Source organism: Temnothorax nylanderi, unplaced genomic scaffold (assembly GCF_030848795.1).
Source record: "Temnothorax nylanderi isolate EJ_2023f unplaced genomic scaffold, tnyl_v1.0 TNYL_tig0015_pilon, whole genome shotgun sequence".
Lineage (NCBI taxonomy): Eukaryota > Metazoa > Arthropoda > Insecta > Hymenoptera > Formicidae > Temnothorax > Temnothorax nylanderi.
The window spans coordinates 1,314,666-1,327,435 of NW_027249077.1; the positions used below are offsets into that span (position 1 = coordinate 1,314,666).

Here is a 12,770-nt window from a genome sequence, read left to right on the forward strand (position 1 = left end):
AGCTTTTCTGTACTTTACCAAGATAGACGGTAAGAAATATCAGAAAGATGTGTAATCATAAGGAATTCTTGCCAATTACGAGTTCTTCGTTCTTTTGTTGATATTGGCTCGCTGGCGCTCGCTGGCTCGCCTACAAAATTTTCGAAATTGCTCACTTCAAAAGTTTCCGCTGTGACCCAGTAACTTCTAACGACTTTTATTTCACGTTTTAACGTCCTCGAGCTCCTGAATCTCTTCAAAAGTTCCTTTATTCGTTCTCTTCAGAGTATCTCTTTCTTGTGCGGACGTGTATAGAAGATGTCCCGGAATTGGCAGAAAATGGATAGGTAACATTCTTCGTTGTAAAATTCAGAATCGATATTTTTTAGTAAAATAATGAATTCTTTAAAACGGTAGGAAAAATTAAGTTTTGAAGATATATTTAAAGATACATATATATATATATATATGTATATATATCGAGCTCATATCAATCTCACATTTTCTTCTTCTATCTTCCTTTTATTCTGCCTATCGCGCACAGACGCGCAGAAAAATGAAGCCCATCCTTTTTACCCTTCGCTCTTTACGTCAGACGACAGAATTTTCAAAAATCGATCGCCTTGAGGCGTCCTTCTCTACGCGAGGGAGTCTCTACAGTAACTTAGTCGACACTTATTTCGTTTTTTGAAGTAGTTTCCGGTTTTCTTTGAAAGCTCCTTCATTTATCGTCTTTATACCTTCGCTCTCTCAACTCAGGCTACACCGAATTCACCGACTATTGCACACCTTGCTGGATAAGGATAAAAAACCCTAGCCGTGGGTGGAGGATAAAGAGACACGCGGCTACATAAAACGAGAGGAAATTGAGCGAGGATAATGCGAACCCTCGATCCGAAAAGCAGACCGAGCGATAGAAGCAGCGTCAGAATTTCCTCGAAGGAACTTCCTGGTGGAGAGGAACGTAATATATCATCATTGACATAGTCTAATATTCTCTCAGTTTTCACGTATTTACTTGACCCTAGAGTACACGGTATTCATAATGTCTTGTTCATATAGGGGCAATAATGTTAAAAAAAAAAGAAATTAAACGCACGTTTATTTGTATTTTTCTGTGTGCAGAAGAGACGGATGCGAATATTCGAGACAGAAATTTTCCCTTCTAAAATTGCCCCATCTGGGTCACTTTGACTCATGCCATTTCTTTAAAAGGATAAATGTCAAAAGCGCGACGGAACGTCATATCGTTTCGTTCCTGACCTCGCTTTCTTGTCGTTTTGCAATGACTATATTTTAATTCACTCGTGCGAAAGGAATTTTAACCGCATGGTTACTCACGGAAATACTTCTGTTTCACTTGGTGTATAGTGCTTTCACAGTTAGTTACGTTCGCTCGAGCTCTCTGGTGTGCTTTTAGTTTTCTTTAGGAAGATTTCGCGGTATTCTTCGACTTCCGTATTCCTCGGAGAATTCTGTATATCATTCGATAGTGTATAGATGAATTTAAACCTTAAGAAAAAAATCTCGAGAAAATTTATTAACTCGGAAGGTGAATTTTAAACGTTACGCGATTTATTTTTTGCATTTATTTTTGCATTATATCGATATGATTGAAATTTTTAACTGTCACGTACGCTCATATAGTAGCGTTATTATTCGTATAAATTTTGATTTAAAATATTCAGTTGATATGAAATGTCGACAATAATATAAAAGTTAATTTCTATCTGTTTCGATTAGAATCTAAACGATTCCGTCACTTGGAGATATGTCGGATTTATTCGTCAGTCCCGGGGATCGAAAAGAAGCGAAGAAATGGGAAACACGCGCGCGATGATAAGCGAAGCGAAAGACGATCGTTCTATAATAACGCATTCCTTTATCCTATCCCAAAAAGCGAGCAAACCGATCGACAGCGACGGATCTCCCTTTCCATGGACGTGCGCGATATATTTCCACCCCATAATTTCATCCCTCCGTCCGTCGCGTACGTGCTTGGAAATTAAAGTAACGGACGAGTCGCCGCCGAGTGCAAATTTCGCGTACGTCTGCCGGTAATGCTATTAGCGTGCGTCGCTAACACGTCGCGAAAAGTTCGTTCTTCGCGAAAGGCGAGTTAATTCGATTAAAACTCGCGCCTCTAACAAAATTGCCGACACTTTTAATATGTCAGTGTGCGCGAAACTTCCTAACTATAATCTATCGTCGAATGGTAAGAAAAGTAACACGCGGTAAAAGTATTATTAATCTCACTAATTTTAAAAAAATGATCGCACGGTTATTTTCCTCTATTTTCACGTATATAACATCGCGAGAGATATCACTTCCACAGCAACTAATAATATGCGTCGAAATGGTGATCGTGGGATTTATACGACCGGATGATTTTGGAGAAGTACAGACATTTAATATAACCGCAAGTGGGAAAAGCGTTAATTATAAAGCGGCGCACATAATGTGCGGGAAGGCAAACGTGGGAGCGATGCACGTGAAGCGCATGGGACAGATGTAAATAATGATATAGTATTATTTACGCTAGCGGCGCGCCACGTCGCGCAATGACGCAATTGTGCCGATCTAATTGCGGTTCACGCCTGAGGATGATGCATGCCGCACGCGTGCGACACGAAAAACAAGAATTCGCTACACTCGTTATCCGTGATTTCCTCGCGACGTTATCCTTCCCTTTTGCAACGATGGATGACAATATCGATGGCAGGCTCGTGTTTCCCAGCGAAAACACGCTGTCGTTGGTAATGACCGGTAACGACGTTGTCGAAAAGATGTCTCCGTGTAATAAAGCGATACCACGTCGCATATCAGCTCGGGCAAGTGCGTGAGTGCACCAGCCGTGAAACATAATCGAGTTATCGCGTAAAATGTAGTTCCGACTGTCGTGACCAAGCCGTAATTCCCTTTTGGAATCCGCCGAGGACGCATAACGCCGTTTCGGACGCGGCAAAAAAAAAAGGGTACACGCGAGATGCATTTTCCTGTCCGGCGATTTTCACCGCTCCCACTTTTTCATCATTTAAACACCGCGCGATAACGATACGCGGAATGTTGTTATCATGGGGCGAGATAGCCGTACGGAAGAAAATGTCGGAAGGTAACAAAACACTCGTTTGTGCTGCAGAAATGTGACATATACCGCCGGAGAGTTCAATGGAGTGCCTATAAAATGTGTCAAAAAGTTAGTTGTTAATCTGACACATATTACCGTTACAGTGTAGGATAAAATATCTCTCAAAAGCGGAGTTTGAAAACAGTATAATTTCGGGTCAGTTCAAAACATATAAACGTACAGGAAAATAATCTCTATGTTTATCTGTGACAGCAGAAACGCGGCAATTGGCGTAAAGCAATCTCTTTTTCGCATATCTATAGCATCGTGAATTGAACGTATACGCCAAAGTTATATCGGTTTCAATCCTTGTTCAAAAATACAGTTTATTTATGTTCTATTGACAGTTGAATTTTATATCGATTTTTCAATTTATTCCTGTAATAGATTCTTGTTTCAATACAGTTTCTGACATTTGCAAATTTGTCCAAATAATAATAATCTCGACGACAAAACGTTCGTTCATTTTAACAGGGGTTCGAGCTCTTCTTATATTTATTCCATTTAGATTCTAATTCAAGATAATTCTTAAAAAGCTGCCATCTTTTTCGCGATACTCGTTTGCGTTGATGACGCGGATCGGTTCCCGTCCGATACGATGAAACATTCTTCTCCTACCCGAAGTAAGATAAAAGCACCGTCATTTCGACGGTGGGGTACGATTGAGCGCGGGAAACACGAGGGTAGAGTGAGCGAGAATCGGAGAACGGCCTTTGGGAATCGATACTTTCGACATCGTTCGAAAGCGATGCCTTCGAAACGAGTTACTCCTAGCTCTGAGTTTCTTCGCAAAAATTTCCCAGGTATTGTGTTCCTCGGGTAATTGGGTACTTTCGGCCTTATCCTGGTCGAGGTTTCCGAAAATAGCGCCCGGCTCCGGTAGCGAGAATCCGTTTGAAACTTTTTCGCGTAGCCGGGGGATGATGAGAACGCCAGTTCGCTTAACCCCTTCTGCATAACGGCAAAAATGAAACCGTAACTATATCGCGTTCCGAGTTTGAAGGAAGACAAATATACGACGGCGAAGATCCGGAACGTTCTTCAATATTCATATTTTTTTTTATATGCGCTATGATCGGATTTTCGCGTCTCCCGCTCTACGCTGCAGACTGCAAATCTGTGACGAAAATCCAAGCGAATAGGAGAAATCCGGATGTCTATTTGTATATATTGTATTGCATATAGAAAAGATATGCGATATGCACGATAGAAGTATATGCCGTACGGGATGCGAGCAAACGAATGGACAATAGATAAGAATGGATATCGAACCGATATAGACTCTCGATGAGTAGTCTTATACTTTTCGATGGCGATCGAGAAATATCCGTGGAGAGATGTACTCTGATATAGATGATTATACTTTTAAATAGTATCCCCTTAAATAATGTAGGGAAAGGCGCGGAAAGGACTTTCCGTGTTCGTTCACCTTGATGTTACGGGAATAATTTAACGCGACCTCCGCCGGTCTCTCGTTATTGACGTGCCACTAACGCGGTAATGGATTCTTACTTAATGATGAGACCCGCTCGGATTTCTGCCAACAACCTATCGAAATGGCGGAATGGTTCAGCATCCCTGTACATCAAGTCCCCAGGTCGAGAGCTTCCATGTTGCCTCTAGAACACCTCATTTGCGCTGGAAACGTTTACGAAACGTTCATGCAACTCGATATTTTCTTTCTTCCATTTTCTCACGAGAAAAATTACTGTACATGTGCACGTGTATACATGAATAATTGATTTTTCTCGCTCTAATCAATATCAGTTTATTAAATCAACGAAATTTAACCGTTGTAACGCATCAATTTGAGTTTTGATCAGATCTTAATTTTCTTCTCTGCCTGCACTTCAACTATCGTCTAAAGAGACCGTTAACTCAACTTCTCAAGCCAGACTGTAAGATATTGCTTTGGTCTTTTTGGTTTAGCAGAACTTGCATATCATGTGTCAGACGCAAAAATCCGAAGAGTACGCTACAGTAAAAGCTAATGCTTCTACACTTAGTTTGAGCTTTGACTACACGCGAGACAGTCCCGATTTAGCCTCCGCCTCGTCTCGAACGTAAATGCACAGACGAAACATTGGCGTCGATTATTTCACGACATTAAAAAGATTTCGTTTTATCGAGTTTCTATTTTTAAATATTCAAATTTATCGTATATTATACACGGAAAAAAAGACTTGGTTGAGATAAGAGAAAAAATGGTCGCCTTGACCAAGACTTGGTCGAGGCGACCATTTTTTCTCTTATCTCAACCAAGTCTTTTTTTCCGTGTATTATCAATAAACAAAAATATATTTATATTCACAAAATATGTATGATATGTATAACAAGTATATGTATAAAAATAGAAATGACTATAAATGGCAATGTTTAATAATTGTTAAGCTTAAAATGCAGCATTTGCACACGATCCATATAGATATATTTAATTAATTCTTTTCCATGTTGTAAATTAATTTATTTTTTTCACAACCCCGCGCGCATTCAAACAATTTTAATTTAACGAAATAAGAAATTCTATCTTTTAGAGTAATCACGCTGTCCACGCTCGCGTAAAATAGTTTTTAATTTTAATCCAATTTTTTTATTAACTTTTCAAGTAGAAAAATAAATTTAACGGCTGCGTTAAAGCCAATAATAACGCGCGAAATCTGAGATATACAATTATTGCGCTCGGCGCCTATGTTTGCAAATTTCCGTCGCGATGTCTCGCTAAAAATACATGCTTTGCGTATGCATCCGTCTGGAGTATACAAGGTCATTGATCCTAATATGCGAGTATACAGGTCAACTTTTATTTCCTGCCAGAAGAATCTTAATCTGTACCGTCAGACAGCGGTTAAATAATTCTTGTCAATAATATCTTCTCACTCGATCGTACATTTCGTTGATTTTTACAGAATATAGATTTTCATAATTTCTGGAAATTAATGTATTAAGCATCAATAGAAATAACTATACATATATTATTTTCGTTATTTTTGTACTGCTTTTAAAAATCAGAAACGAGAAATTTTATCTTGCTTTGACATCGCAAAAATAAATACTGTTTTTACTAAATCACCAGCGAACTCTCATTGAGCCATTCTGCAAAATAGAGAAAAATTATATAACAGCATAATCTCACCTTCATCAGCTTAATAATTGCACTACAATTACATAATTTTTAAATAACTACATATGTTGTACGGTTAATTTGTATGGCCAATATTTTTACATCTCAACAATTCGTCGGCAAGACTACGAGATTCGTCAAATATATTCCTACGAGACAATGGCAAGGCTCGTATTAATTCGCTGTGAGAAAGCGACGCGCGTCTGTATTCCAAAATGGCTTATGAGTACAATTTCGGTCGACCAAATGTACTCTCCCGAACAATAGCTAGATGCAGCACAGGGAGTTCCCCGAATACGCTTTAACCAGATTACATACGCTCCGGATTGTGAGAACCGCGCCGTTTTATGTACACGCACGCGATATAATTGGAGAAATACTCGTGAGCTCCAAGTAAGCCGCTTTACTTCTTATCCGCAGTGATTCTCGGCAAATTATTGGATTCTGCAAAAGGACTTTTGCATCAGCTGTAATATCCCATTAATAAATTCATTTGTCGCAGCGTGTCGCGGCATGTTTTATTCATTCGATATGTGGTGGCGAGTTTTGTACTCTAGATTTAAATACTAATTTATCTGAATTTAATTGGCTGCGTACATCAATAAAATAAATAAAAAAGTGCAAAATAAAGAGATAAGAATTATTATTGAATGAGGGATTAAGAAGAAATTAAATTATCTTGCAATCTACGTTATTAAACGCGAGGCATCCGAATCTATCGCCATGATATTACCATCGATAATAAATTTAGAATGCAGAGAGAGAGAAAGAGGAGGGGAAATAGATTGGATAAGATATTTGCGCGATATCAGATTCAGTAAACATTCGAGGAATGGATCTAATATTAACGATATTATTAAACGTTGTATTATGTATACGCTCGTGTCAACGAACGCTGTTTTGTGTGCGTATATCGACACTCTTATGTATTTACTTATCATATATTTTTTGTTCTTTACGAGCAGTCAATCATAAATTCTACAAAGTGCGTCGTGAGTGCCTCTAGTAAAGGGCTACTTCACCAGCTCAGGGAGTGTGTAACAATCGAGCTACTCACTCGTGCGAAGTAAAAGTTCTCCATCATTTCGCTGCCTCTTAAATCGAAGGACATGATATCGAGGTCCGCGATCCAGATCGCGAATAGTATCATAATAATAAAACGAAATGAAGTAATGGGTTTTCAAGTCTTTCATGACTGCATTAACTCCGGAATATTGAGGATTAGAAAAAAGAAAAAGGACGAAATATCTTATATACCCCTCCTCTCCCTGGAAAAGTCGATAGAGACCATCGAGAGACCATCATGGTGTGTAAATCAATTCTCTTTCGCTAGCGTTACGTCGATGAAGTTGAAATGGATTTGAGTAGAACGTCTAGGAAATAAGTGCGCGCGCGGGCGCTCGTCCGACGTTAAATTTTTCTCAGAATTCTGGAGCGAATTTTCTTTCCGCCGAAGATAAAACGAGAGTCGACTCGAGAGCGGCGTGTGCGCGCGCCCGCGTAGTATGGCGTATAGTTTTTTAAGGAGATGAATAAATGAGTACGACGACCTCGCAAAGTAACCCGGCAAGGTCCTGAACCAGTCGCCTACAGGCGATTTCTGTCACCGTTTCTTGCCTGCCGCCACGCTATTACACTATCAAATATTTCACAACGAACGCGAGAATACCAATCTAGACGGACATCTTTTGACGGACAAATTCTCGAGAGCGCGACATATAATCGGGTTGCTTTACACGTTATTGCGCGCGACGAACCATTAAAACTCAGGCGACGGACGGCCTTCCGACGCGCACTCGGTTTTTCTCCTCTCTAATGGAAAACAAAACGGGAAATGCGGGTGATTGGCGATCCGCGACTTCGTAAGCTCGTAACGTTTTTCCCCACCCGCGATCGTGACGTTCGTTTTCCTTTCCGCGTCCGCGACGTGATCACTGCAGACATATTCGGGAAGTCGATATCGGAGGAAGCCAATATATAGACACGTTCGTCCAACAGTTAAACCAGTTCTTACGGGCAATGTTACTTCGTTCATTCAACAGGCTGAGAAGAGCCCTGGGCTAGTCCCGCGCCAACAGCTTTGGTTCATTGATTTTTACTGGCTTTTCTTCGGAACGAGGGATGCGAGGAACGACCGCGTACTCGGTTTGTTCCTATAGTGTAATGCAATCATATATTCCACGCTCGCATCCGGCAAAAGTAATAAAAACGACCTGAATAAAAAAAAATTAACTTGACCGATTAAATTTTCAAGATCTTATAATTTAATTAGGTACTTTCAGATATATTGGAGTAAAACAAAAAAAAAACAGATATATTTACTTATTTAGTCTCATAAGTTGAATATTTTAGAGCTTTCGGTGTACAATGCATTTTCTCTTATATTTAATTCACGTCTCCTTTTAGAGATACTTGTTTTCTATTTTCTATTTTTATAATTTGCTCTCAATCCATCACTTCTCGATGCGCGGTTAACCGCCGAATGTCAAGCTGTCAATATAAAATTCATCACCGAGCCGAATTTGCACAGGCGATTCACACGGTTGGCAATCAATCAATATACAGAAAAATCTGATAATAATACTTAAAATATTTCAATCTCATCCTTTTAGGAATGCGACAAATTTGAAAAGTGAAGTTTTTATTTCTTACATGTTCACATTTCTACGCTGAAAAAACAATTTAAAATTTGTGAGTGATGATAGAACGTTACATTTGTTTAAAAATACTACTTATCAAATTAATAAAAAAATTTGGAATACAAATGTAGAATGTATCTATAATTTATAAACTTTCTTTTATTATGAAAGTTTACTATTTAAAGTAAACCTCATGTAAAATAAATTTTTTTATCTTTTCATATATTTCAATTTTAGTAAAAAGTATCAGATAACATTAAGTTAATCTTAGAAGATTAATTAAAAAATATATAAAAAAATACTATAGAAAAGTAACACAAGAAACTATGTCACGAGTTAATCTAGTCCTAGTGGGATGTTCATTCATTTGACATAATTCATAAATGGCAGAAACCAGCGACAAACATATGTATGTTACGCTAAACGTAAAACGAGCAAAAAGAAATTTCAGTCATTAAACATTTAATATATATATATATTTTTTTTCTAATCGTTTTTTGCACTTAAATATCGCGGAAAATGGATTAATTCTGAGTATAATTCCATTTCCAATAGCATGATATAAGCTTTTAGAACATTTCACGGTAAAATCCATGGAGCGGTACTTGATCGAAGAATTTTGAAGCAAAAAATAAGATAGCTCCATAATTTATAAGGTTCACTTTAAACATAGAACAGTGTGTCTAAGGTGATCTTAAGAACTTGGAATTTTCTCCGCTTGAGAACTCTTTAATTTGGCTGCCGTCGGATTTTCTCGAAATCATGGCATCGAGATACGCTCATCTTCGGCATACCGTAAGACACACGAACCGAAAGTGAAGCAATAACGAAATAGATAACGTGGACACTTTAAAGGTTTAAATAAATAAGTGCGCCAACCTTCTATAATTCAGTTGAGTATAACCTTCGGTCCCGTTTCTGCGGTTTCTGCTGATTCCATTGATTTTTGTCTGTTTTTTTTTTATCACGGACGAAATGACATGCCATTACAACACTATGGCAATTATGTGAATACGTTAAGCATTTACTACGTCGGCTTTATTATCACAGCCAGCGCCGGTTTTCGCTTTGCACACGTACCGCGTAACGAGCGGCGCGAGAGTAGACTATTATAAATTCATACTTCCAATATTGTTATATCACGCTAGATTTTATTCCGAGCCTCGATCGTTAATTTACGAAATTACAAGTACAAATGTTAGTCTTTCCGAGAGACGAAAGATGTATCTCGACGCTCGTCGCGAAATCGTAATTCGTTCCATCAGCTTCTTCGCCTCTCGTTTGTATCAGATCAGCTTTCCGATTTACGATTCTGATTCTGATTTATCGATGTTGCAAAGTGTCAACACTCACGATACAATTGAACACAGTTACGAATATAGAAGCAAGTCTACGAATACAGACGTTGTGATTTGTTTATAAAGATATTGTAAAATACAATTTGGTAATATGTATTAAAAATTAATAATCAGAAAATCAATATATTTGGAATAATTTCTCTTAAATAATTATTAAGGACGTCTAGCGATGTAAAACAAAAACAATTTCAAAACTGATTTCCCGCTATATAATCATATCCAATTAGTTGATAGCTATTTGATGTAATAGCAATTTCTTATAAATATCTATTACTATTATGTTTCTTATGAATAAAGTATAACGAAGTCTGTTGAGGAAAATAGAAACGCCGGAAGTTTCTGTAGTTCTATTCTTGTAAGGCAACAGGATTTACCAGCACAGTTTTCGGCAGCCTAGGTTTATGAAGCTGCAACTCTCGGCGGTCGAAAACTTACCGCGAAACAATTTAACAAAAAATGCTAGAAACATTTTCCGAAAACTAGAATTTTAACATATAGAAGTGTTTTGTGAGATATTCCCGCTGTAGTCGAGAAACTTTTTGAAGTTGGCTTTATATTGCACAGCTAGCTCCGTATGGACGGTGTTGCACAACAATGAAATAACCCATAAAATTAAAAAAAAAATGAATTATGCACATTGCTGGGTGTCGACCACATGTAACTTTGCATTTGAAAGTTAATTTACGCGAAACCAGCACTTGGTACGTAATTTTTTGCATAACACGGTCCGTGTAATCCGTTACAAATACTTGATAAAAGTTGCAATCACTTCGCAGGGCGAATAATATGTAAATTTATATAACGTATATCTATAACGAAATAACACACCTTTACCATCCATGATGGCACGTAGACGTAGCAAGCGGAGAGCTGTAGAATTTTCAATGCTAATTTCGAACATAGCTGCCTGTTCCGCGGTCGTTGCCTCGTCGACAAAACCATACTCCGGGACATTGTGCAAATGCAAGTGACCCCCGTCCGCGTTCGATTAAGAAGCAAAACAACGACCGAACATTGGCTTTGTATTCCTGATTAACGTCCCGATCCCTCCCATGATTCGAGCTCGTATATTAATACACGCGGCGAACCTGGCGAACGAGAACACCGAGCGAAAAAGCTCGGCCCGTCATTCGCGTGCAGCGAGAATTTTTGTTTTACTAATATTTGCAATTTTAACATGGGTGGTCGACTTTGGGTAAAGAGAGAGAGAGGGAGGGAGGAAGGGAAAGAAAGAGTAAGCCGCAAAGCAGATTACCTTGGAGCCAGAATCTTTTTACTTTTCTTCCCTCTTCTTTTATTTTTTTTAAGCATCTTTTTTTTAATTTGTACGCTACTGTAACATTGTAGTCCGTGTAGCTGCACCGTGTTCTAATGTTCTTCACGGCGGAAAAATCTTTTAAGGAAAATCAAGGCGCGCTGAAACGAGGACTAAAATCGATGAAATTTCATAATGCGAGGGGCTCTAAATGCGCGGCAAATAATACGTTTAAAGAAAGAAAAAACAGGGAATCTGAAAATTTAGTTGACATCTTCCATAAAGTGACCACAGGGAATTTAGCTTTTGGTAGCTGTATTTTTGCTAGCGTACGAGAAAATAGATGTCAAAATAGAAGAAAAGAGAAAGAAAGCGAAAGAGGGAGCGCGACTGTCCCCTCACGCGCGGTATTACGTCAATCGGATTATTATTGCGATAAAAACAAAACTCCTTTTGCAGGCAGTTTCTGTCTGATGCTCGTTTGCCCGTAAAGCGTTGTGATATAAAAATATTTCAAGCGACACCGTACTGAATTAAATCGACTGTAAGTAATTATACTGCCGGGAATAGCTAGAACGCAATACTCTGCAAGAGGTACGTATTATTTCGTTGATAAGACCATTTTATTTTTATTCTCGCGCCGCTTTTATTTATATACTCGTTCGTCGTTTCAACGTATTACTTTTTATCCGTAATTACGTAGCTCTCATTGTCGATATTTTCCTGCCTATTGTATCGCGCAGATTTAACTGATATATCAAAAAAAAGGTATCTCTCTCTAAATAATTTATCGCGAACACAAAATTATACTTTTAACCATTTTGAATAGTGTAAGATTTTCGAAGATGTTCCCGAGGGAATGTTATTCAAACGAGCACACAGTTGATATGTGAAATGCATGTCGCCGCGAAAGAATGTTCTTCTCACGGAAGAAAGTAGAATTTTCCGTGGTAGAAGACTCCACTTGCGCGCGCGAAGGAGGTCATGTCATTACTGTTATCAGCGGCTGCGGTGAAGCAGTCGTCTATCAAATTCGCGCATCCGTCCCCTTCCTTATTGTACCGCTATTACGGCAAACGATGCGTTCAAAAAGACTAAACGAGTTACGTTTCCGATCTCGATATTCGAGACATTTCGCGGTGCACGTGGGTTCATTAAATAGAGTATCCTCTAGTCTACCGTCACGTGGTACGGTTTACCACTGCGAAAGGCAGGAAGGGAATGGAGATGGGGTGCGGGATAGAGCGAAAGGAGAACGAGATGAAGGATAGAATTCGCAACGGAGGAAAAA

At 38.7% G+C, this 12,770-nt stretch overlaps 1 protein-coding gene and 1 long non-coding RNA gene across 2 annotated transcripts in view; one reads left to right on the top strand and one right to left on the bottom strand.

Moving 5' to 3' along the window:
* The window catches only part of LOC139768328 (uncharacterized), a 126,121-nt gene that overhangs the window by 40,955 nt on the left and 72,396 nt on the right, over positions 1 to 12,770 (bottom strand). The gene's annotated exons all lie outside the window — the stretch shown is intronic.
* LOC139768304 (irregular chiasm C-roughest protein) overlaps positions 1 to 12,770 on the top strand; it is a 132,513-nt gene that overhangs the window by 29,086 nt on the left and 90,657 nt on the right. The window lies entirely within an intron of this gene.